The sequence below is a fragment of the Carettochelys insculpta genome, chromosome 1, assembly GCF_033958435.1.
Source record: "Carettochelys insculpta isolate YL-2023 chromosome 1, ASM3395843v1, whole genome shotgun sequence".
NCBI classification, from domain to species: Eukaryota; Metazoa; Chordata; order Testudines; family Carettochelyidae; genus Carettochelys; species Carettochelys insculpta.
Genome location: NC_134137.1, coordinates 31,879,449 through 31,905,939, shown reverse-complemented (window position 1 = coordinate 31,905,939; position 26,491 = coordinate 31,879,449). Strand labels below are relative to the sequence as shown.

Here is a 26,491-nt window from a genome sequence, read left to right as displayed (position 1 = left end):
TTACAAAGCTGTATGCTCAGATCTTCTTGGCTATGTCTAGACAGTGGGCACACTTTCACCATACAAAGGTATCCCGAAATAGCTGCCTGTGTCTATGCCATGTGCCTATTGTCTTGAAACATTTTTCAAGATATCGAGCATGCTATTCTGGCATCCCAGTACACCTCATTGCATGAAGAGCACAGGGATTCCTCAAAACCGGGCTTTATTTTGGCATGTGGTGCTGTTTGGAAGCTGTTTAGATAGCACCACATGCCAAAATAGCCTATTTCAAAGTCTACTAGAAATAAGCTATGCAATTTGAATAGCGTAAATTGTATAGCTTATTTCAAGGTTAGGGTGCAGTCTAGACATAGCCCTTTTGACCTGGATATTTACTGAATTCCGTAATCTTGCTCAGCATTAAACATCTCTGTGTCTCTCTCCTCTGGCAACACAAAAGAAAAGACCCCTCAGTAGGAAACCGTTTCAACTAAAAAAAAACCCTCCCTCTTCCCATTGGCTCACCTGGCTACTTGCCTGCAGAGAACCCACTCACTCTGGGTTTAACCCTTTACAGGCAATCATTCATGATAACTCTTCTAGAATCTGTCCAACGGGATTGTGCAAATCCATCCCTATGCCAGTCTTTGGACTAGAAATTTTGGGCGTGGGGTCTGGCTTCCCAACAGCTTCTTTCTGGCAGACAGAAATCTTTACATTTGACCCTCCAGTGGGGATATGTCTTACCTGCAGAGGTAGCCCAGGCTGCAGCCTGGCTCTTGTCTCTAACTCCCCTTTCCAATCACACAGAAAAACCTCTAACCAGGGCCCTAGGGGACTTGGAGCTGAGGCTCACAGGCACAGCTGAGGTCTAGGTTTGAGCTCCGGTTTTGCTTCAGTCCAGGCTGGCAAGTTGCCTACTCTGCAGCGTGAATGCAGGCTAAATCAACCTCAGGAGCCATTAGTCCTCCAGACCGACCCCAAAATGGGCTCCACTTTCTTGCCTAACTCCTCCCTGGGCCTGCAGTGTGTTTTAGCCCCCACTGTGCCTGCTCCACTGCTGCTGCCCAAAGCATTAGAAGAGAGACACTATCCAAGAAATCCATTCTCCATGTTGCCTGCTGGCCAGAAGCTGACTCCTGCACATACCCTTTATGTAAATGTACTTAAATCAGTTCTCCAGCTTTTCCAGGGGCCAGCGTAAGCAAGGTGCCTGCCACTCCTCTCCGGTGTTGTATGTTGGACAACAGTAGCTGGTAGTGACCTTGGATTAGTTTAGACTACAAAGTTTTGCTGGCACAGTTATGCCGACTAGCAGAGCGAAGAACATCACATCTTCTAGCTGATATAGCCATGCTGGCAAAAACCCCAACACAGAGGCAACTATACAGAGGTGGAAAGTAACTAAATAGAAATACTTGGTTGTACTACTTATGTATGTTTTTTCAGTATTTGCACTTTACTCAACTAATTGATTTTGTGATACTTCGACCTTTACTCGTTGCTTTTAAGGAAAATATTGCACTGCTTACTCCATTACCATTTCCAGAAGTGCTTAGTTACTCGCTACTTTCATCACACCACTGACACTTGCACAATCCAGCATTCTGATTGGCTGAAGCACAGCCACCTGCACAAACAGCCGATCATCACAGGGACAATTCTTTTAGAAAATAAACAACAAGCGCAGTGGCCCCGATGACGACGTAGCTTTTAAAAGGCTCCTTCAACACCTTTTCATCTAAAAACAGTATCTACACGTGGGTGGGGGGCCTGAGCCTCACAGGCCGGATCCAGCATGCGGGGGAGAAGCAACATGACACCGCACACTGCTGCTAAACCTCCCCCTGGCTGGGGGAACACAGTGCTGGAGACTGCTCATGGAGGGTTTTCCCACTGTTCCTATTGGACAAATTTTGGCCAATAGGAGCAGCAGAGGGCAGTACCTGGGAGCAGCTGGGAGCATGGAACCAGGTAAGTGCCCCCCCACTGCCCTCATGACCAGCCCCGGCATCCCCATCCCACCCACACTCCTGCCCTGCTTTCCCAGCCCCAGTCAGCTCCTGCACTCCCTTCCCACTCACCTCTCCCGCTAAGTCTGCCGCTGAACTCTCCCTCGCTCCTGCACCCACCTGCCTGGCAGGGCACCCATCCCCGGCTCACTACTGTACCTTCCCAGACACCCCACCCTCAGCCTGCTCCAGCACCCAATCTCCCACCCAGACTAGGGATGGAAAATCCCATGTAACGGGTTAACCTGTTAAGTGCTAAGTTAAACTGTTTAACTGATTACATGGGTGGGAAGGGCAGCTGAGGTGTCTGCTTGCAGCACGCTGGAGATTGGGGCTGCTCGGGCCTGGCTGGCCAGAGCAACCCCCATCTGCAGCAGCCCAGCCTGGGAGTGCCCTCACCGGGCCAGCATAGCTCCTGTCCACAGCAGCCTGGGTGTGCTGCAGGGTGGGGTGCTCCAGTCAGGCCAGAGCAGTCCCTGTCCTCAGTGGTCCTGAGTGCACCGTGGGTACAGATGTTCCAGCTGGGCTGAAGCGGTCTTGGCTCAGCGCACCTCCCAGTAATTTAAAATGTCTGTAATTTGACTCCTGTATTTAATTGGGTCACTCCTTAGCTTTATAAATGAAGGCTGCAACGATAGTTAAATGCCAGATTTGAAATATAAACGTATAGTATATATGTTTGGGTGTATAGTATATAATACATACACATACACGTGTGTGTGAGGGGTGTATGTGTAACTGGTTGGATAACTAACAAAAATGCAGTCATGTAGCACTTAAAAGACTAACAAAACATCACCTAATAAATCATTTTGTTAAAGTGCTACAGGACTGCTGTTAAGACACAGACTAACATGGCTACCTCTCTGTTACCATTCATCAGGGTTGGGTAACTGTTCACAAAGGCTGTGTCTACACGACCGAATAACTTCCAAGTTGCTTATTTCGAAGTATAACTTTGAAGTAAGCAACTTTGAAGCAGAGCGCCGACACACAGAAAGGGTGCTCCCTTACTGCGAAGTAGGCTCCCTGCTACTTTGAAATAAAACGTCTACACACAGTTAGCCCCTACTTCGAAGTAAGGGGCCAGGAAATGATGCAGGCAGGGGGTCACATGGCCGACAAGCCCTTCTGGGCTCACAGCCAGCTGATCGCTTAAAGGGCCCCTCCCAACACCCCCACCCTGCACATGCTCACGGCAGCCAGGCTGCAGACAGCAGCAGTGCACATTCTGGGAAGGAGAGCTACATCACCACCGCTTCCAACCTCCCTCAGGACAATGTCCTCTCTACCTGTGCCAGCCTGCTGGGCACCCTGCTCTTTCAGTGGTGCGGACGGGTCACCTGCATGGGACCCAGACTGCAGGCCCTGGCCATTGCCCTGCTGCCCCTCTCCTATCCCCTCCCCCTGATCCAGCACCGGTGGACCTTTGCCACCAGCACTGAGTGGCAGGACCGGCTGGTGCTGGAGAACTGGGATGAGGAGCGGTGGCTGAGGAACTTTTGGGTGACCTGCCAGACATTCAAGAACCTCTGCCACTGGCTTGCCCCAGTCCTCCAGCATTGGGACACATGGATGCGGCCAGCTCCCGGCCACCCCCAACAGCCTCCGGTCCGTCAGACAACAATTCGGCATCAGCAAGGCCACTGTTGGAGCGGTGCGGATAGAGGTAAGTCTGGTCCCCGCCATGAGCCCAACCATGGAGATGGGGCTACTAGGCAGGGGGAAGGGGGCCGCTGGCAGGGAGAAGGTAGGGGGCAGATGGACCCTGGAATGGAGAGGGTGGGGCAAGGGGGCCCCTGGCAGGAGGGCCTCCCCCGTCAGGTGTTCATGGAGGTGCCTTCCTTCCCCCCACCACGCGCAGGTCATTCGAGTCATCAGCATGGTGCTCCTGCGACGTGCTGAGACTCTGTGGGACCTGGATGCCACCCTTTCGAGGTTCATAGACCTGGGCTGCCCCAGTTGTTTCAGAGCCCTGGACAGGATGCATATAGCAATCTAGGCTCCAGACCACAGTGGGGGCACCTACGTTAACAGGAAGGGGTACTACTCAGTGGTAGTCCAGGCCCTGGGGGACGCAAGGGGCCATTTCCTGGACGTGTGCATGGGGTGGCCAGGCAGTGCTCATGACACCCAGATGTTCCAGAATTCATGGCTGAGACACCAGATGCAGGAGGGCACATATGTCCCACTGTGGGAGCTCCTGCTTGAGGACATACATTGTGAGCCCCATGGGATCTTGGGTGCCCGGAGGTTCCCACCTGGTGAGGGTCAGCCCCTGTTCCCTCCTACTCCTCCATCCCCAGGCGTGTGGACTGTGGGGCTGTTCCAGGGGGTGCCTCGTTCCCAGACCTGGTGACATCCCACTCATCCCATACAGAATCACAGAATCACAGGGCTGGAAGGGACTTCAGGAGGTTATCCAGTCCAGCCCCCTGCTTCAAGCAGGATCAACCCCCACTAAGTCATCCCAGCCAGGACCTTGTCCAGCTGGGACTTAAAAACCTCAAGGGATGGAGAATCCACCACCTCTCTAGGCAACGCATTCCAATGCTTCACCACCCGCCTGGTGAAGTAGTTTTTCCTAATGTCTAACCTACACCTCTCCCTCTTCAACTTCAGACCATTACTCCTTGTTCTGCCATCTGACACCACTGAGAACAGTTTCTCACCCTCCTTTATAGAGCTCCTCTTCAGGAAGTTGAAGGCTGCTATTAAATCACCTCTAAGTCTTCTCTTCTGTAAACTAAACAAGCCCAAATCCCTCAGCCTGTCCTCATAGGTTTTGTGCTTCAGCACCTTAATCATTTTTGTTGCCCTTCACTGAACCTGTTCCAGCAAATCCACATCCTTTTTCTACTGGGGGGCCCAAAACTGGACACAATATTCCAGATGTGGCCTCACCAGTGCCGAATAAAGAGGAATAACATACCGGCTGTGACATCCCGGGGCTTGGGTGAGGCTTGGCTTGACAAAGCTCTGCTGGGTGTCCCGGAGGGGAGGATGATGATGAGGGTCCCATTGCTGGAGCCCTCATCATTGTCCTTGGTCTTGGTGGGCTGGTCCCTGTGCAGGGAGCTGGTGGTGCCAGAGGGGCCCACCTTGTCTTCGCTGTCTGCAGAGGAGGACTGGTGGTGTCCACAAGGTGCTCTGGGGTGGCCGCCTCCCTCAGCCCCAGGAGCTGTGTAGCTCCCTATAGTGGGGGAGGTGCACAGGCCATGCTCCCGACCGGCTGGCAGCATTGTGGGCTTTGAAGTATGCCTGCCTCAGTTCTTTTACTTTTATCCTGATGTTTCTGCCAGTGCAGTTGGGGTGGCTTCAGGTGGTGAGGCTGCTGGCCAGCTGGTTGAAGGCTTTGGCATTGCACTGGTGAGTGCCAATTTGGCAAAGGACCTCCTCCTCCCACCACAAAGTGAGGAGGTCCTTCAGCTCGGCCTTGGAGCAGGAGGGTCCCCTCCTGGCACAGCCATTGCCCAGGCACTGTAAGCCCTCATACTCCTCGTCCGGGTCCCCCAGGGGCGCTGTGGGGTTCTGGTGTGCTGCCATGGTGGGCAGGGGCTGTGGAGGCTGGCTGGTGCTTCGAGCAGGAGCAGTCCAAGGGAAAGCTTATGTTGCCCTTGGTTGTGGCACAGTGTCAGCTTCCTGCCTGGAGTTGCCAGGGAGCTGCTTCCTTTCAGGGGGCCAGCAGGGACCATAGAGCCTGGCCTGGGCTGGCCAGACTGTCTCCAACCTTCAGGGGAAGCTGCCTCCTTGGAGGACCCCTTATTGTGAATCAAGGAGTGTAGAGTGTCTACACACAATTTACTTTGAAGTTAAACTTCCCAGGAATGGAGTAGTGACTTCGAAGTTAGCCTCCCTTACTTCGAAGTTAACTTTGATGTAAGGAGAAGTGTGTGTAGATGCTCTGCAGGCTACTTTGAAGTAGCCCCTTACTTCGAAGTTAACTTCAAAGTTTGTTTGTAGGGTAGATGCAGCCAAAGAGTAGTTATTAATGGTTCACAGTCAGGCTGGAAGGCAATAACAAGTGGGGTTCCATAGGGATCAGTTTTGGGGCCAGTTCTGTTCAATATCTTAATTAATGATTCTGATAATGGCATAGAGAGAACACTGCTTATCAAGTTTGCAGTTGATGCCAAGCTGGGAGGGGATCCAAGTGCTTTGGAAGATAGGGTCATAATTCAATACAATTTGGACAAACTGGAGAAGTGGTCTGAAAAAAATAGTTCAGTAAGAACAAATGTAAAGAACTCCACTTAGGGAGGAACATCACTTTCACACATACAAAATGGGAAGTGGCTCCCTAGGATACAGAACTGCAGAAAGGATCTAGGGGTCATAGCAGACTACATGCTAAGTATGAGTCAACAATGTGATGCTTTTGTAAAAAAAAAAAAGCAAACATGATTCTGGGACGCATTAACAGTAGTGTTGTGAGCAAGACACAAGAAGCAATTCTTCTGCTCCATTCTGCACTGATTAAGCCCCAGCTAGAGTATTGTGTCCAGTTCTGGGCACCGCATTTTAGGAAAGATGTGAAAAAATTCAAGGCGGCCCAGAAAAAAGCAACTAAAATGATTAAAGGTCTAGAAAATATGACCTATGAGGGAAGATTAAAAGAACTGGGTTTGTCTAGTTTGGAAAAGAGAAGGCTGAGACAACATGATGGCAGCTTTCAAGTATCTAAAAGGGCATTACAAGGAGGAAGAAGATGAATTATTCTCCTTGGCCTCTGAAGATAGGACAAGAAGCAATGGGCTTAAATTACAGCAAGGGAGATTTAGGTTGGACATTAGGAAAAATTTCCTGTCAGGGTGATTAAGTACTGGAATAAATTGTGTAGGATGGTTGTAGAATCTCCATCATTGGACATATTTAAGAACAGGTTAGATAAATATCCAACAGGAATGATATAGATGGTGCTTGGTCTTACTGCAAGGGCAGGGAACTTGATGACCTCTTGAGATCCCTTCCAGTTCTAGTCTTCTATGATTCTATGATACATCTGCACATTTGATATATGTGTATACATATATATTTATGTATATATAACTTATACACAAAAAATAATGATTCCCTATGATAACTCAGGTGGTTAACCATAGATTATCATAGGACAGCCACTTTTTACTTCTGGATATTTGAGTACAATTAAGCCACGTTTGTACTTTTACTCAAGTAGTTTCCCAGCATAATACTTTCAATTTTACTTAGTTACATTTTTTCCAAATAGCAGTACTTTTACTCAAGTGACTTTTGGGGGTACTTTCCCTACCACTATGCCAACAAATGTCAGTTTCCGCTGGCTTAACTAATGCCACCAGGCTTTGCTATGCCAGAACTCCTTCTGTCAGCTTACACTGTGTTTTCCACTCGGGTGCTCTGCTGGCAAAAGTTGAGTAGTGTAGACCTGTCCATTGTGTTTTCGGTAGCTGGACATTGAGGATGTTCTTTCCAGTCCGATTTTATACATTCCTGGGAACAGTCCATCCACTACTATAAGCATGGACACAGGAGGGATGTAATTACCTTTGCTGGCTGGGAAAATTCCTCCAAGCAAAGAATGACTCAGCAAGAAGAAGAAGAAAAAACTACAATCAGCAAGGTTTTTTCCCTTAGAGATTAACAGGGAAGTAAAGTGAATTAATCAGTGCCTCCCAGCTTGACACTTCATGCCAATTCTAAATCCTTGAGTGTGGAATCTACTTGTACATCTTCCCCTTCTTTTTCACAAACAACAATCCAACAGCCTTTTCCCAGAGCACTTATTTATGTGTATGACGAGAAAGAGGAGCAGAAATTAATGCATGGCACAGTACCCAGTTGTGTGCTAGCAGTGTTTTGTATTGTTGCTGGTGTGTTGTTGTGGTGGTGGTTTGTTTGGTTCTTTTTTTGTGGATATCATTGAGTTATTGGTTCACTGGTGATACCATACTGGTCTGTTAAAATAAAAATGATTTAAAAATCTTTATGTTACCATATAAAACCATCTACATATAAGCAGTTTTTAAGTAGATTTTTCTACATATTCATAACTCTAAACTGAGCAGACTTTTTCTACATTTTTAATAAATAATAAATACTAAAATCCTCCTGGCATTAGATTTTCTCTATAAAGCCAAAAGAGGTTTTCACTGAAAAGTTATGCACATTTTAAAGGAGTATTATAACATAAAAACCAATATGTTAAAATTTCAGCCTCATCTTATGTCTTCCTTTACTGAATTGCTGACTACAATCAACACCTCAAAGTGCCCTATTTCTCTTGAACAAAATGTACAACACATTCCTGGAATTCAGAGGAAAACAGGTAAATAAATCAACAACCAAAGAAAAACATACTTAATCATGTTTATTGTGGACAGGAGCCGATGGGAAAATCCCCTTTAGACTCATAAATTCATTGCTATGAATGGTTAGACATCAGTCTGTTCATTACTTAACTGACAATGTCCTGATGTTACTCTATTTTATTAACATAAAATCTATGTACATTAATTCAGATGTTGAAGTTAAAAAGATGGAGTTACCTAAGGGACTAAGGTTTATTTATATCAGCCAGTATTGGACAGATTTCTGTATGTAGACTTTTGAGATAGCTGATTGTGATATTGTGGCACAACTACACAATAAAATTTAATTATCAATTATGCATTGAAAAGTCCAAAAATATTGCAGCAGCATATCTTCTGACTTCTTTAGCACTTCTGATCTTTGACCTACATTGGTATTCCACGGAGAAGAGCATGAAGTAGTTAGGGCTGAAGACAGGGAGCTAGGATTTCTGCATTCTTTTCCCAGTTCTGCTACTGACTTGCTATGTAATGTTGATTATGTCACTTCACCTTTCTGTGCTTCATTTTGCCCATGTATTAAATAGGTATGATAATATTTACAGAAATGTCATCAGAATTAATTAGTGATATATTTGAGTGACATTGCAGTCCTTCAGTGAAAGACTGTAGCTATTATACAATGCCTATCTGACTCATGAAACGTGCAAAACTTTTGAAATTTTGTAGCACTGTACAGTGGTTTTGTTGTAAACATTCAGCCAGACCACACTAGCAATTAATAACAAAAAGCTTCATTAAGGTTAAATTTGCAAAGTACAATTCTAGAAAAGATGTTCCATTAAATATGTCCTTTAAAAACACAAACATTAAAAAGAATGAATATCACAAAACTAGGGCCTCTGGGTAAGTTTTTACACAAACATAGATTCTCAGGTCCTCGCTCCCAGGCAATTAAATAGAAAATGCTTGGTGACCTGCATTCATACAACCTTTATGCTGTGACTTTTGTGTATTTTATTTGCTTAACTTTCCTCTCACAACTGTATATAAATATATAACAGCCTTAGTACCAGTCATACAAAGGTTGTTCAAAGTCTGACCTTTAATACATAATTCAAAGAATCAAAAACAGAAAGACAGATTTACCCATTCAATTTAATATTAAGCACATTGGGTCACATTCATCCCTTGGGTTACTCCACAGAAGCTACACCGGAAATGAATTTGGAACACTGTAGTTATAACCTATCCTTCAGTGCTACTTTTAAATTGTGACCCTCTCTGTCCACCTCTCATGGCTGTGCAATTGAAAGTTAAATATGTAATAGTACTTTTCACAGATTTTGGGGAAGCTGGTTTGAAGCCCCACAGAACTCAGTGTCCCAAGATGTGTGTTTGGGAAGTAGTATGGCTACTACATTTGTACACACACCACCACACTACCCAGCCTAACATTACTTTATAAAGTCCCTAGAGATACTCACAGATTGAAAGGTGTTTTAGGACTGGCGTTAAAAATCCACATCCCTGAGTAACCTGGTTAAGCTGATCTGACTCCTGGTGGAAACAGCGCTAACTTGATGGAAGTATTCTTCCATTGACTTATGCCAATCCCTGTAACCCTCCCATTGGTGTAGACGGAGTCTACACTGAAGCACTACAGGGGTGCAGCTGTATCACTGTAGAAGTTCAATGATAGAAAAGCCCTTAGAAAATGTAACTTTATCTGTTCTCTGCTCCAGCCCCAAACAGCTCAGTGTGGCTTGAACATCAGCAATAGCATTTCTTTGCATTCTGAATGTCAGATTCTAATCTCAAAGAGAGAGCATGCCTGGAGACTAGAAATCTGCTCACAACTGGAAAGAACTGAGGTTCTCAACAGAAATGAAAAATGTGGACTATGACTAAATACTGTGTCACCCAGACTAGTAAGGGGTTTGTGTCATCACCTGCCTTATAACTCTGGGTACGTGGGTGGCTGTATAATAATCTTTTTTCTAATACCAGTTACCCACTGTGTCTGAACCCTTTCCCATCATGCCCCAAGTCCTAAGGGTGGGATCCAGCATTCACAGACTCCCCCACCTTCAAGACTGCTGTCATTTCTGGAAACTTTTATCTTTAAATCCCTTCCCTTTTAACAGAGTTTGCAGGTTCTCTCTTTGCTTTCTCTCGGATTGTGGTGATTCACAGATATGCAGAGCCCAGGGAGCAGAGAGGGACAATTCCCTCTTGACTTGGTATTTGGTGCATTTTAGTGTCTTCCCATTAACTATTACAGTCCATCACTTGTCTTCTCCTGCGTTGTTTCATGAATGATTACCTTCATCAGGTTTTGTGTAAACATGTACCTTGGGATGAACCCCTTCCTGTCCCTGCTGTGAGGTATATTTGAAATGGTAATGCATGTCATGAGCATAGTACAGGTTGAACCTCTCTGGTCATGGACTCTCTGGTCTGGAAACATCCATGGTCTGACAGAACCAAGGATATTGCTGGACCAGAGAGCCCTGGTGGTTGGGAGTGTGAGATAGGTAGGATTCTGGCTGTAGAGGGGCGGGTGGTTGTGGGGGAAGGGGAGGAGGGAACAGAAGGCAGGAGCTGGGCTGCTGGCCAGAAACCTTGATGGGTCTGGGAATGGAGCCTGGCGGCCAGGGCCTACAGCAGCGTCAGCAATGGGGGTGGCACTCTGAGAGACAACAGCCAGTGGACAGGAGGGGAACCTGGCTGGAAGACTGACATCCCCATGGGAAAGCCCAGAGGCCATCAGCAGAGTGGCTGGGATTGACTCTATGGTCTAGCAAACTCCCTCACTTGGGATGGGTATTCTATACACATACACTGTATACATAGATTCAGAACTACAGTCTGTGTATGTATCTCCTAATGACCACCAAGTTATACAAACTTGCATAAAAGGCCTTACTCACTATATTTTTGTACACAATCACATTGTACATTACCAGCTAACTCTGCTGTTTACTCTTTGGGGTTCAGACCCACTGTTCCCCCTTGTGTGTGTCTAGACCCCAACTGTTATAACTCATGATGTTGTAATATCACTCAATTAGGAAATGGATGTTAAGGTGCCTGTCATAAATATTCACCCAGCAAACAATTCTCAAAATGTGAGATGGAGCTTGGGGAGCTTTGCAACTACTACTCTGGAACAAAGCGTTGTGGTAGAAATACTTGTCATTTTGGATTTCTGCATAAATCTCTAGGCCAAGCTTTCTTAATCCTTAGAGCCTGGCTCCAGAGATGAGACCCTGAGCCATTGGCTAGGTAGGGCCTGGACCTCTTGCTGTACATTGCTGATTATTCTGAAAACTAGCTGTCTGGGATTTTCTGTCCCACCAGCCACAACCACTGACTCCCTTGAGCACTCAGCTGGAGAAGCTTAGGGAGTGGAAGGACTTAACCATAACCCTCTCACCTTCATGTCAGTAAGGCTCTGGAAAAGCTGTCCGCTCCTGCTGCCACTTCAATGGCTCAGAGCTGGCTATGCACCAACAGAGAACAAGGAAGCTGGAACGATACTTTTGGTGCAGTACCAGAGCCTCTGAACCTCAAGGTAAGGAGGAACCACTGTGGGCAAATCAGGTCTACACTGGTCTACGCTGAAAATTTACAGCAGCACAGCTGTGTTTCTCAGGAGAGTGAAAAATTCACTCCCCTGAGAGAAACAGCTTTGCCAATCTACCTACCCCCGTCTTAGTGCAAAGTGGAAGAATTATTCTCCTTAGCCTCTGATAATAGTGTATCCCACACACCTATGTGTGGTTAACTGGCCCATGTAGTGGTACCTAGACCCCCCTCACACAGAAAGCATAAGTGTCCTCTACAGCCTAAGCTGAGAGCCAGCTGGCCTTTAGCTGAAGCTGTAGAGGCACCTGCATTAAGCCCCATATTTAATGTGGGTAAGTGTGAAGGTAATGCATGTTGGAAAAAAATAACCCAAATTACACGTACTACATGATGGGGTCAAATTTAGCTACGACAGATCAGGAAAGGGATCTTGGAGTTATAGTGGATAGTTCTCTGAAGACATCCACGCAGTGTGCAGCGGCAGTTAGTAAGGCAAATAGGATGTTACGAATTATTAAAAAAGGGATCGATAATAAGACAAAAGATATCATACTTCCCCTATATAAAACTATGGTACGCCCACATCTCGAGTACTGCGTGCAGATGTGGTCTCCTCACCTCAAAAAAGATATATTGGCATTAGAAAAGGTTCAGAAAAGGGCGACTAAGATGATTAGGGGCTTGGAAAGGGTCCCATATGGGGAGAGGCTAGAGAGACTGGGACTTTTCAGTTTGGAAAAAAGGTGATTGAGGGGCGATATGATAGAGGTATATAAAATCATGAATGGTGTGGAGAAAGTGAATATAGAAAAATTATTTACCTTTTCCCATAATACAAGAACTAGGGGACACCAAATGAAATTGATGGGTAGTAGGTTCAAAACTAATAAAAGGAAATTTTTCTTCACACAGCGCACAGTCAACCTGTGGAACTCCTTGCCCGAGGAGGCTGTGAAGGCCAGGACTCTATTAGGGTTTAAAAAAGAGCTGGATAAATTTTTGCAGGTTAGGTCCATAAATGGCTATTAGCCAGGGATAAAGTATGGTGCCCTAGCCTTCATAACAAGGGCAGGAGATGGATGGCAGGAGATAAATCACTTGATCATTGTCTTTTGTTCTCCTTCTCTGGGGCACCTGGCATTGGCCACCGTCGGCAGATGGGATGCTGGGCTCGATGGACCTTTGGTCTGACCCAGTATGGCCATTCTTATGTTCTTATGCTCCAGAGATCCCAGGTTTGAGCCTGTCTAAGGGCACTTACAAAAGGACAAGAAACAATGGGTTTAAATTGCAGCAAGGGAGGTTTAGGTTGGACTTCAGGAAAAACTTTCTGTCAGGGCAGTTTAAGCACAGGAATGAATTACCTAGGACATGGGAGATATTTAAGAACAGGTTAGATAAATATCTAACATGGATAATCCAGATGGTGCTTGGTCCTGCAGGGGTGGACTCAATGACCTCTCAAGGTCCCTCCCAGTTGTGGTATTCTATGATTCTGTGAATGGAAGGGGTCTAGTAGCTGGGGTAGTTACACTCCGGAATGACCACAGGAGGGCAGCAATTAAGCATGCTCCCAACAGCTTGGAAGAGTCAGGGAGCATCTGCTAGCTGGGGAGTGCAGCCCTTGCTGCCCCCCAGGTGGCCCTAGGGAGCATGGCCCATGCTGGTCAGGGCCACCCCTGCCCTGAGGCCCTCCACACCTTCCAGTCCCCTGCATCTCTGGCTCTGACTTCACCTTGCCCTGAGCCCCCCATACCTCCCAACCTGTCCTGACTCCTGCGTCCCCACCCCTTGCCCTGAGTCCCTCACAGGCCCGAGCCCCTGCCCCGCCTTCTGCCCCTCCCCCCACTCCCAGCCCCTTGCCCTGGAGGAGCAAAGCAAAAGTCGGTAAGTCTCCTACGGGGCTGGGGGCCCTTCGCAGCAACGGTGGCGTCTGATCTGCCGGGTCCAGGGGAGTTGACAACCCACCCGTCGGGAAAACCAGCAAGTGCTGGCCCAGAGGCGAGGAAGTGGGTCTGACCCACCAGCGCTCATGGCCTAATAACTCAGCGCGTTAGTCTCTCAGGTGCTGCCGCAGACGACCAGGGCCCCCCCCCCTCGGAAACCCCGTAAACCCCGTTCATTGCACAAGGGGCCGAGCGGAGGCTGAACATACACCCGTCAGGCCGGCGCAACGTACCCAGGGCCCCGCGTCCCCGGCAGCGCCAGCCCGCGATAGCCCGGGCGGCCTCCTCGCTGCCCGTGCAACGGCGCCACGTCTCCCTCCCTTGGAACGGGCGGGGCCTTTCTCCCGAAACTCCTTCAACTCCGGGAACCCCCCGGGGCCGGGCGCCGCGGCTCGTTCGGCAACTTTGGAGAGACGCAGCCAAAGGCCTCCGGCGTCACGCGCGGCGGCCTCCCGGGGCGCGCGGGTTCGTGGCACCCCGGAGGCGCGAGAGACTGGCTGATCCGGACCGCGGCCCCTGCCAGCAGCTCCGCCTGTGGCCGCCGCCTGCCGAGCGGGGGAGGGACGGGCTGGGGGCGGGGGCAGCGGGTCCAGCCTGCGTTCAGCAGAGGGCGCCCGGCGAGCCGCCGGAGCCTCCTGCGCCGCTTGTGTCGGCGCGGCCGGTTCCCGGCTGGAGCTGCCACGTCCTCTGGGCTTAGGCGGGAGAAGCGCGGCCGCCAGAGCCCCACGTGCGCAGGGAGCCGGGCGGGGCCGCTGGGGCCCGGCCCTGTGAAGTTGCAGGCGGCGAGGGGAACTCCACGTAAGGAGCTGCGGCAGCCGCCCCTGCGCGAGGCGTGGGGCTGTGCTGGGTGGGGGGCATCGGGAGCTGGTGTGGGGCAGGTCCCGGTGCAGACCGAGCGGACGGGGTGCAGGTCGGGGCTGGGCGCGGAGCTGTCGGGAGCAGGTGCTTTGGCGGGGCTGCCAGACAGCGGCTCGCGCCCTGGGACGCTGATTCCTGTCTAGCTGAGCCCCCGACCGCGCTGCTGGCAGGGAGGCGGGCGGGCCAACTTCCTGCGGACTTTGCCGCGGCTGCTGGGAATTACCCAGACTGAAAGCAAAAGGAGCCCGGGTCCGAGAGCCCGCTGCCTGGGCGCTCTGCAGTGCTGGGGGCAGAGCGGGGGTCTCGGAGCGCCTGCGAGCCAGGGAAGGGAGGGGAGGTGGGGTTCAGACAGCTAACATTTGATAAAGCCGCTGGGCGTGTAACAGTCGGAGCCGAGAGCTAGTCTGGGGGAGTTGGAAGTTGTAAATTTAGCTTGGCTGTAGGAAACTTGAGGAAGAGGCTCTAAGTGACAGTCCAGAAGTGCTGGCTAACGTTTCAGTCCCAGCTGGGTAGTGCGGAGTGAAAGCTGCTTTATTAATTTAGAGTAATTAGCTGAATCCTGATCATTCAAATCTTGACTTCTCCCGTGAACCTACAGACCGTGACTCCGGGCCTTTAGCACTAATGGTGAAAGCAAAATTTCCACAGTTTCACTAAAATCACTGTTTTTGTTGTTTCATGTTTGTGTGCTCGCTAATTAGACCTATTTGGAGGGGACAGGGAGGGTTTAGCCACCCTCAGTAGTTTAAACCAATGTCAGTTATACACTCCAGTTAATTATTCTTAGGAGAATTACAGAATTTGCTGGTGACAAATTTACTAATTCATAGACTTCCCTCAGATAACTTTATTAAGATTGACACTTGCTTTGAAAACAGTTCTGAGTACTCTTAACATTAGTAGGAAATTATCAAAAATGTCCTCTGTTAAATTTTTTAATTAAACTTCCAAAACTTTGAGTACATTTGTAACTGAAAAATGATTAGGACTTACACTGAAACTGTTTATTGAAAATCTTAGGAGGGCATTAAAAAGAGATCGAATAAATGGCAGGGTAATCCATTTTAAATGTAAGTAATGGGGCAGTATCTAGTTTCCAGTCATAGACTCTTAAAATGTCTACTTTCCAACCATAAAATAATCAATTTTTAAGAGCAAAACAGGAATTCAGTTCTGAGACAAGCTTAATTGAGAGCTTTTGTGTGTTTTGATTGCCTGTTTCCTAGAAAAACCTGTTGTTTTTATAAACCACTTAATTCTTCATGTTTCAGATGTTTTATTGAAGAAAGAAAATATTCATGATTGGAAACAGGGATTTCCCTTTATGTGGTCCCAGTCCTCCTATGAAATCTGCACAGATGCCTACACCCAGTTGGATTACATTGCAGCTGCAGGGCTTTAGCATGTTTCCTGTGCTTTTTCTTATAAAACTCTCAAATCCCAGAAGTGCATTGCCTGTTTTTTGTTTTTGTTGGCTTCTAATACAAATCTTGAGCTATTTTAAAGAAGGAGAAGTTGAAGTCTGCTCATGTACCTTGTTGAGCTAGATCCTGACTGCATTGTAGCAACTACCAAGTTAGAGGCCTAGTTACAGCATGTTGCAAGAAGGGAAGCAAAAGGCATGTATCCAGCATATATCCACCTGATATTTTGCTCCTAACTGCATTGCACTTGAAAAGTGTTTCTGTGCTGTGCTAGATCTTTGGGCTTCCAGGTGATATCTGCATTAAAGAACTGAATTAAAGGTAATCAAACCAGTGATATTGCATCAGTCTGAGTACTACTGGCACCAGGCATCCAGCTAAATTCTCCCCTTGGCTTGTGGGAGACTTAAAGGGCCTTCTGCAAAAGGAAATTTGGGAACAGAGAGTAAATTTCCTTCATTCACTGGGGAGCTTTGCTAATTACCAGGAGAAATTTCCACAGCAGTGCCCATTTCCTAGGCATGTCCTCAACATGGGAACACTCGGGGTTTAAGCACAGCTCAGCAAAGAGGCTTTTGCAGTGAGTGCAAGATGGTTGCAGTTGAATGGCAGAGGGGCTTTTAGCAGTGGAATTGGAGATGCAAGGACTACGCGGGGCAGCTTTTCAAATATGTCATGTGGTTGTGTGTGTTCCACCAAAGTCTGTGTGTTTTGCTAGAAAGATGATCGTTAGCGGGTGGAATGCTGCTTTTGAGCCTGGTGTGTGACCAGACTGGTGGGACTGAGTGGTTCTTGAGACCCAGGACTGGCATCTGTAGCTCCTCAACTACAGAACATTTTTATCTTTTTGTATGGAGCTGCGCTGCTCCGTTGAGGTAGCCAGAGCAGCAGGATGAGTGGAGATTGTCCTACAAGAGCTCAGAGTTCATCAGAGTAACTGGCCAGTTGGCTAGTGGCATCTTGGGCTGCAGAGCAGAGTGAGGTTCAGGTGCCTAGTTTTCCCTCTCCCTAGTTTTCCAAGGCAAGCCCTTGTGCACACATAGGATTCCAAGTCTGAATCCTGGTGCTTGGAGTTGGTAGTGCTGGCTGCAGCTGTAGGTGCAGGGTCAGGAGTGTCTTGGCTCAAGTTTAACTTTCAAGGACAAGAGAATTTAGAAGCATCTTACTCCCACCTCCTCTTCTGACTCTTGTGAGATGAAAATGGGAATTCCATTGTGACATTAATAGTAATGGCAGGTGGCCAAATCCCAGGCAGGGTCTCACAATGAAGCTGAAGGCTGTCTCAGACTGATGCATGTATTTGCAGGGGGGAGTGAACTGGCCATTGCAAGAGCAGCTGCACTGCCCTTTTGATTCCCTGCCATGACTGCGCAGGTCTCCAGGATAACCTCAAGGTTGTCTGTTTTTATTGTAGCAGCTCTGGAAATGTAGACATGGGGTTTTTATTCATATGTGGCATTTTTCAATATGTGAGAGACCGTAGGAATCTTGTGAATGCATTGTTTTGTGCCGATGGTCTCTGGCCTAGCAGCTGCGTTGTATTTTGCCTGAACTTTCCATTCCATTTCAGATAAAGATGAAAAATTCTCTTGCTTTGTGCACATACGCACATAGCAGAAGAGCTAAGGCAGCAGGTGGGATCACTGGTGGTCCATGAAGCTTGTAATAACTTTATTTGTGTATAATGGACATAGTTGGAAGGGCCTCACTGTCAATGGGGATGGAAGTATTGTCTAGAATAGGAAAATCTCCGCTGGTGTAACATCTTCAGTGTGTTTCCATTGTTGCAAGCCCCAGTGTGCATGTCCTCTACACCACTGGAAGCTCCTTTCTGTGCTGATGCAGTACATCTACCTTAGGGGTTTGCGCTGGCGTAATTACATCAGTGCAGTTACAATGGTGCAAATGTCCCTAATATAGCTAGGCCCTAGAACAACTGCTGAGAAGCAGGGAAGAAAGAAGTAGGTTCAGTACATTGGTGCTGACAAACCAGATCAATTGCTGTGGCGCTGCTTTATATTCAGCCACAGGAAGACAAATTCAGCTGTTCCTTCTCCTGTAGGTTTTTAGGCAGACCTGAGCCTTGGGGGAGGAGAATGTGGTATGTTCTGTTGGTTTCTGTGTTTTTTTTTTTTTTTCCTTCCTGAGTTGCTTAGTTCTTTCTTTTAATCCTGCTCCTTTTGATCTCTAGCTCTTTTGTGTGTGTGTGTGGCGGGTGAGGAGGGGGGTTTGCTCTATGACTTTAGTCATCTCTTCCTTCCTTATGTGGGATTTTTGCTTTAGACAGTAAAGGGTCTAAAGGGTCCTCCTGACAAGTTTAATAATTACAAACTCCACAGCCTTTTTCACAGGAGTAGGGGATCCCCAGGCCAAAAGACTCTTTAAATTACCAAAGTTAGCTAAATTTCATTTGGCGTATATGGAGCTTACAAAGATACTTCTCCCAGATCCACTGCTGTTGGTAAAATTCTAATCTGAATACATTACATTTACTGATTGGACTTCTCGCTGTGATTTCAGGTGGATGTAGTAGGCATTTTCTGTCCTGAATAGTTGCTGTATGCTGTTAAACAGTTGCTTCTAAAAGAGCTGGCTGCATTTTGGTGGTGGACAAGGTAATTCTGCTTTCTTGGTAAATTGCTTGAGATCATTTGGGATGATAGGCAGTGGAGCAACTTAACCATTTGTCCCCTTCCTCTCCCCACTGACAAGCATTGTTGCGGAATCTGTAGTCTGGTGACCTTAATTCTGAGTTAACCAAGCTTCTAGTGTGAGTGATCAATAAAAGCAACACCCAGAGCCAGGTGAAGGCTGTGTGGGCAGGCAAATAATGTATAAATAAGCTTTGACCCACAGCATTCTAAATGCACGTCATTCCTGACCTACAAGGACCTGTACTGTTCTGAGGCTGCAAATTTGTCAAATTATTTTTCTCAGTTATTATGTTAGGCGCCAACCATCTATACAGCATGGACAGATGAACTCATTCTCTGTCCCGCAGAACTTTACTGTGTAAACGCTGATATAAAATTCGACACAATGGGAAACTCGGGGAAGCTGCTTTTATAGGAAATGGTGGTTGTGATGGGGCACTTTGACTGCATTTCACCAAGGTGCTTTAGTATGTGGGGGCTTTCATGAGGTAGTGAATTTGGAGGAGAAATATACATGGAGAGAGTAGGAGCCTGGTGCGTTTGTGTGGTTGTGGCTTACTCAAGTGGTGTCCAGTGTGGCAGACAATGCAAAGAGGAAGGTGTTTTGTGCTTTTGTGATTTAGCCAGAAGTGCATCAGATACGGGGTGAGACCATGGATGTGTTGCAGAATTACTGCATATCTGTGGAACTGTGCTACTTAGGGGTGTGAAAAATCTACCCTGAGTGACAGAGTAATGCCCATCTAACCTGACATAGACAGTACTAGTCAATGGAAGAGTTCTTTGGTGACCTGGCTACCTCCTCTGTAGCAGGTGGATTAACTACTAGGGATTCTCAAACTGAGTGTGGTGAAGTTATTACATGGGAGCTCATGAGTGGTCAGCCTCAAACACCAAACTCTGCTTTGCTTCCAGCATTTATAAAAGGGTTAAATATATATAAAGTGTTTTTAGTTTATAGAGTCGGGGGCGGGGGTAGAGGGAGGTTATCCTCATAGGCTTGTTGTGGAAAAGGGAGAACCAGTGACAGTGATTGGAGATCCCTGCCAATTGCTGCAGTGAGTGTCTACACCAGGGCTATGTCTACACTAACATCTTCTTTCAAAAGGGGGATGCTAATGAGACACTTTGGGATATACTAATGAGGTGCTGCGATGAATATGCAGCACCTCATTAGCATAATGGCAGCCACGGTACTTCGAAAGTGCTGGTTTTGATCATGTGCAGCTCATCTACACGGGGTCCTTTTCGAAAGGACCCCCAGACTTTGAAATCTCCTTATTCCTATAACCAAATGTTCATTTCAGTGCCTCATGAGCATATCCCAGAATATCTCATTAGCATCCCCCTTTCGAAAGCGTGGTGCTAGTGTAGACAAAGCCCTGGAGTGGGAAATGCCTGGCCTGTGTTCTGGATCTGGCCTGTGGCTTGTCTGATCTGATCCCTGAGGCTCAGGGCTTCCCTCCTCAGCATCCAGTCCACTGTGGCGTGGGGGTGTTGAGCCCCAAGCCTTATAGGCCAGAGTCAGGCAATCTGGGACAGGATCCAGCTCATGGGCTCTTCCTGGGGTGGGGGAAGAAGTGTCTTTTGACTCCAGGTGTCACTTCTCCTCCTTCCCTTCCTCTTCCTGGGTGAGAGGCTTTTCCTGTGCTGCTCTGATTGGCTGGAATTGTGGCCAATAAGAGCAGTAGGAGTCTGTGCCTGGGAGCAGTGGGGGAGTTGCACTAGACAAGTGCCCTCCCCATAACCCAGACCCTGCATTGCAAGACTTCTGCACCCTTTTCTCTCACTGACCCCCCAAACCTTCCCACCCAGACCTCCCTACCCCTAGCCTGCTCCTGCACCATACTACCTTCCAGGCCCCCCCAGCAATGTTCCTGTAAGTTGTGTGCTTGTGGGGATGCTGAGGAGAAATTCAAGTGCTGCCCAGCTGACTAGCAGAGTGCCCACAGCTAGATTATGTGTTTTCTGTTGGTGGTGTACATTTTCATATGGTTTGGTGCACATAAAACTTATTCTGCACTTGAGTGGAAAATATTGTCCCCAACCTGTTTCTGCTCCCATCTGGACCCTGCCTCCCAAGCCTGCTTTAATATGTGGAGATATACCTATCTTGGAGAGCTGGAAGGAACCTTGAGAAGTCATTGAGCCCAGTCCCCTGTCCTCACAGCAGGACCTATTACCCTCCCTGACAGAATAACACTTTTTTTTTTTTTAATCTATTTGCCTCAGATCCTTAAATGACCCCCTCAAGGATTGAACTGTCAACCCTGAGTTTAGCAGGCCAATGCTCAAACCACTGAGCTTACTCCTCCCCCTATTGCTTCTTGGCAACCCCTCATTTTTGGTCCCACACCAGAGCCTGCAGGGCCACAATATCTACTAGCCCTGCACCCTCCCCTCAGGCTCTGAGGCTGGTATGCAAGGGGAAACAGGGCCTATCTTTTTCTTGTGTTTATTCAGTCAGGGACCATATCAGTGAAGTGGGATTTTGGGTTTTGTTTTTTTTTGTTGTTGTTTTTGCTTCTCACTTGTGTGGCCCCGGACTGATTTATCTGTGGGTCACTGGGCCCTGTCCCAAAAAAAGGCTCCTCACTACTCATCTTCATTGAAGGGTTAGAGCTGTGCTCTTGTAGCATTTTAAGCGTGGACATAGCCTCAGTTCGTTTCCAGCACCCAGCTTGGTGCTTGAGGGTGTCAGTGTTGTGGTGTAGCCACATCTTCACTAAAGTGCTTCAGAGTACTCTGTAGGGCTGTATGAGGAGACAAGCTTTGAGATTTGTTATCAAACTCCCCAGTGATTATAATCCAGGCCAGGGTTTGAACTTCTCACTAGTGTATTTGGCCATTGTCCTAGCCAGCATCTGATCCAATTCCCTTTCATGATCTCTATTTTCTGTGTGACTTGCAGATCTTTCCCATTAGACTTTTTCTAATGCTCTTTTGCTCTGTATGCTTATTTGTTTTCTTCCCCCTTAACTTTTCCTCAAATATGTTCTTTATTTGTTGTCTTTTCTGTTACTTTTACACCTCTTGGTTTTGCTTCTAGTTTTCCTTTTACATTTGTTTACACTTGCTTGTTCTTTGCTTTCATTGCCTTATATTTTACTTGTTTCAACTTTTATCGTCCAAGGAGCTGGTTTCACTCCTGGAAACCAGCCCTCTCCTATTGATTGCCAGCTGCTTTTATTGAAACTAATTTGCATTCTCCACTCTCATTGTGCTAGACAGAGCACTAGTGATTTTGAGTAGAGCACTTTCCCCAAAGGCATTGCTTCGAATTGTGTCTGTATTGCACAAAAGGAGCAGAGAATAAAGAGCAGCATCAGTTTGAAAAGCTGCTTCTGCCTGAACCAATGTGTTTGTCTCTTTGTCACAAGGAAAATAAGAATGTGGCAGCCTTTGCCCATGGCACAAATGACTCATTGAGAGGAAAAACTGCTGTTGCCCAAGCTAATTGTACATCCTTTTACAGTGTATATGGTGCACAAAACCAAAGCAGTTTGTCTGTTTGTTGCCTAAATGTTGTTGTTACAAGCACTTACATAGCTGTTGTTTTTGCCCACTAGCAGCACTAACAAAATTTGAAACAAAGAAAGCAGTCGAGTAGCACTTTAAAGACTAACAAAATGATTTATTCGGTGGTGAGCTTTCGTGGGACAGACCCACGAAAGCTCACCACCTAATAAATTATTTTGCTAGTCTTTGAAGTGCTACTTGACTGCTTTTTTTTGTTTTAATAGTACATAGACTAGCACAACTCCCTCTCTGTTACTATTTAACAAAATTTGATTAGGGAACAAATATTCTAAGGTTAAACAGCCATGACTGAATTTCAGTAAACTTGGGGGAAAATCCTTGAGCAAATACTACTTTTTCAAAATGTTACTGTAACTTTGGTGCTCTGGGAACTCTTGAATAAAGACTTTCTCCTGAATCACATCTTGATGGGTTCATTTACTTGTCCTCAAACTGCCTTCATTTTGGGTTTCCTACCATCCTGAGTGTGTGTGTGATCACACCTTAGATCAGTGGTTCCCAGCCTTTTCGAGATGGGGACCCCTTTTGACAATTCAGGAAGACTTTGTGACCCAAGGCAATTCAAAATAGGGGGTGGAGGGGAGGTTCTCTGCTGGGAACCCCTCCGCCCCCGGCTTAAACCCCTCGTAGTTCCCCTCACCCCACTGCCCTCAGGCTTAAATCCCTCTCAGCTAGAGTTGCCGGATGTTTCAAAAACATATGCGGGACAGGCAGCCCCACCCGCAGGATCCCCAGCTAGGGCTGCCTGTCCTGCATAAGATTTTCAAAACCTAGGCAAGTTGTGGGGACCCTGGCAGCCCCGATACTGGGAGCTGAATGGGGCACAGAGCCCTGGCTGGCAGCGCCAGCTGTGGGATCCCTGGCTGGAGAAGGGTGGGGGGACCCCTGCAGCTCCACGGCTGGGAGCCAGCTGGGGTGTGGAGCTGTGGCTGGCTCTCAGCCCCCTCCTTGACCCCCCCCCCAGGCTTAAACCCCTCTCAGCCCCCCACCCCCCCGCCTACCTCACGCGGGAGTTCTGCACCATCACTGCTGCCCCCTGCTGCTCGTTTGCTGGGCTGTCACTGCCGCCTCCTCTGCCCAGCTCCCCCCAGCCCTCCTACTCCCTTCCCCCCTCTGCAGTGGGGGAGTTCCCTGCCCTGCTGTGCTGAGATGGGACTCAATTTAATTGGTTTACGGGCAGGATCCCTCTTGCCAGCTGATAAACCAGTTAAATTGAGTTCCATATCAGCAGGGACTGGGAGCCGGAGGAGGAATAATCAGGCGGCAACATCAGGAGCCGCAAATGGTTCCTTTAAGAGTCATATGTGACTCAGAGCTGCTCAGCTGGTGGCCCTTATGAGATCTTATCACGACCCATAGGTTGGGAAACCCTGCCTTAGATGTTGTGGGCACTTGAGTTTTGAATTCAGTTCCATCTCACTCTAGATGTCTTGGATATTCTGTTTCACTTCCTAACATGGCTGGCTGCCAGTAGGAGGTATCAGAAACATTGTTTCATTCTGCAGGGCCTTAATATGCTTTACAAATAACTTAATCCTAATATGGTCATTTACACACAGAGTTGTTCCATTGAGTTCATGCATAAAGTTGCTTACCTGCATGTGTGCAGAATCAGGGTCTATACGGAAATTGGAAACAATTTGTTAGCACCACAGAGCGGCAATATGATAGTTTAGTACAGAAACCCCATAATAGCCCATATCCAGTTGAAAATGGGTTGGGGAATTTAGGTTGGCAGAATGTGAGATCTCCTGTATGGAATTGTGTTCAGTTGTTAATAGTTCCTTGTATTTTCTCTGCTTTTCCTGTTTGGCATACTTAAGGGCAAAGTCCAAGTCTGTGCAATCAAACTGTGATTTTATAATTCATTGTTTATAACCTCACCTTTTGCTGCTGTCTGGTTTTGCTGGATAAAGCACTAGCGTTAAAACCTTAAGGCCAAATTTTGCCTCTGGAGCACAGCATGTGGCCACTGTTGAATTTGGTATATTCACGAGGGTGCATCCAAGGACACCTTTCACCCTTATGTGTGCCTGCGTACAGGGAGTCTGCTCGAGCTCTAACTGCAATACAAACCTTAATGCTAAGTTTCCTGGTTCTTGTGCAGGTGATCATAAAAGATTATTAACTCTGTTTTGCTTTTAGGATGCTGTCAGTTTGTCAGACTAGACTATATTTTTTTACCTTCCATTGTTGTAAGTAAGAACTAAGATTTCCTAGAGTTTGAACCTCTCATGTTTTGGCACCCTTGGGATATGACTCGTGCCAGATGAGAGAATTTGCCAGACCACAGGAGGTCAATATTGTCTAGCAGCATTACCAACACTGCCACTGCTTACTGGGCTCCTAGAAGACATTTAGGGGTAAATTACAGCTAAGTAACAGCACAGAACAGTGAGAGACAGGACTGGTAGCTGGAAACAAATTTTATGGGACCGGGGAAACTTGCCCACACCCATGATAAATGCTCATCCAGCTAACGAAAATCATTGTGGATTACGGAAGTTGGTGGATGAGAGAGCTCTGGGTTAGAGAGGTTCACCCTGTATAACTGAGACTTAGGAAAACATACTTCCTCCTTTCCTTTCCAGTTTGTGTGTTGTATTTGACATGAGCTTCCCTGTTTTTTTTCCTACTTGAGCACTGAGGTTTTGTCAACTCTTACACTGATTGCTGAAGTACAGCTGTTCCTAACTGCACTCTTGCTCGCTCATAAGTGCAGATGAAGACAGGCAGGGATTGGCTGGCATTGATCTATGAAGTAAATTTATGCTGCTTCATCATCAATAACCCTGTGTTCAGCGCCTGTTGGTGTCTGATGCCTCCCTCACTATTTCCTTCCATCTTTCCCTATCCAGTGCAGAGCGGCTTAGTTTGGTGTGGAGCTAGTCTACAGAATCTACCCATTCTCTGTGGAGTCTGCCTCTCCTATTTGAACCGTCCATTATGGCGAATACCAGGGTCTTGATTTTTTTCATTCATTCTGCAGATGTGTCTGAACAGCTGTAACTTCCATTGTATAACCTTCTTCAGGAGGTTCTCTTTCAGCTGTATCTTCCTATATAATTCCTCACTGGTGACCTTCTGAATCTATCCTATTCTCAGGATCTTTTTGAATGCCAGTATTCTTCTCTTCGAATCTCTTCGAATTTTGTTATCATCCTTGTCTCACATCCATACAACATGCTGCTGAATACACACGTTTTCAACACTCAGCTTCATTCTTAAGGTAATAGCTTTGCTTTTCCAGATCTTATCTGTCGCCTTCAAACTCGCTATTGCTTTCTCTATTCTAGTTGCTGTTTCCTTCTTACAGTCTAGATGAAATGTTGTGTTACTTCCCAGATGGGTGAACTTCTGTAGTTTGATCCCATCTACACTGATCTTCCTTCCTATTTCCTTATCTCCAAATACCATTGTTTTTGTTTTATTGACATTCATAACAGTCCATACTGCTTCCCTTCCTTATTTAGGACTGCACCGTTCTCGCTAGCTTCTCTTCATCCTCTTCAGTGATAACTATATCATCCATGAACGTCAAGTTGTTAATTCTCATCCCATGCACAGATGTCCCTTCTACCTGTTCCTTGATCTTGTCCATCGCTGTCTCCAGGTGTGTGATGGAGATACTCAGCGATATCAGATGTCCTTGTCTCGTACCTCTACTCGTTCTAAACCAACTTCCCTTCTCTCCACATGTTCTCACTTCTGTCTCCACATTGTCATTGATGTCCTTCAACAACCACATCAGTCTGCTATCCACTCCGTATGACTTCAACACTGCCCAGTCACTTTCTGATCTATACTGTCAAATGCCTTCTGAAAATTGGTGAAACATGGGTAGATATTCTTGTTCTTTCATTGAGCTTTCTCCTCTATCAATCTTAGTGCCAATATATGCTGTATGGTACTTCTATCTTTCCTGAACACTGCTTGCAGTCAGCACAAACACAGTTACATTGGTTGCTGGCAACTAATTTTTGCTGAATAAAAGGAAAGATAAGAAATAAGCAAATGACGCATGCCTTCCCATGTGGAAGAGGTGTGCTACACACCATTATGAGCTTGTGTCTCCTATTAGAAAGACCAGCTGATCAAGGAAAACAGTACTTTCCCAAAAGCATTTGAGAACATACTCATATACAAATGGCTCAACATATTTAAGATCTATAGAGACTAATAGATATAACCTCA

General features: G+C 46.9%; 2 long non-coding RNA genes across 4 annotated transcripts in view; one reads left to right on the top strand and one right to left on the bottom strand.

The window, feature by feature from the left end:
- LOC142007450 (uncharacterized) overlaps positions 1-14,336 on the bottom strand; it is a 30,346-nt gene extending 16,010 nt beyond the window's left edge. Inside the window, exon 1 of the long non-coding RNA XR_012643940.1 lies at positions 14,055-14,336. This is a non-coding gene — a long non-coding RNA (uncharacterized LOC142007450). The remainder of the gene's footprint in view (positions 1-14,054) is intronic.
- Positions 14,337-14,422: 86 nt separating this feature from the next.
- Positions 14,423-26,491, top strand: part of LOC142007441 (uncharacterized) — a 52,399-nt gene continuing 40,330 nt past the window's right edge. The window contains exons 1-2 of one of the 3 annotated variants that reach the window (XR_012643936.1): positions 14,423-14,619; positions 15,951-16,298. This is a non-coding gene — a long non-coding RNA (uncharacterized LOC142007441). The remainder of the gene's footprint in view (positions 14,620-15,950; positions 16,299-26,491) is intronic. The other 2 variants (XR_012643937.1, XR_012643935.1) reach the window with 2 other exon arrangements.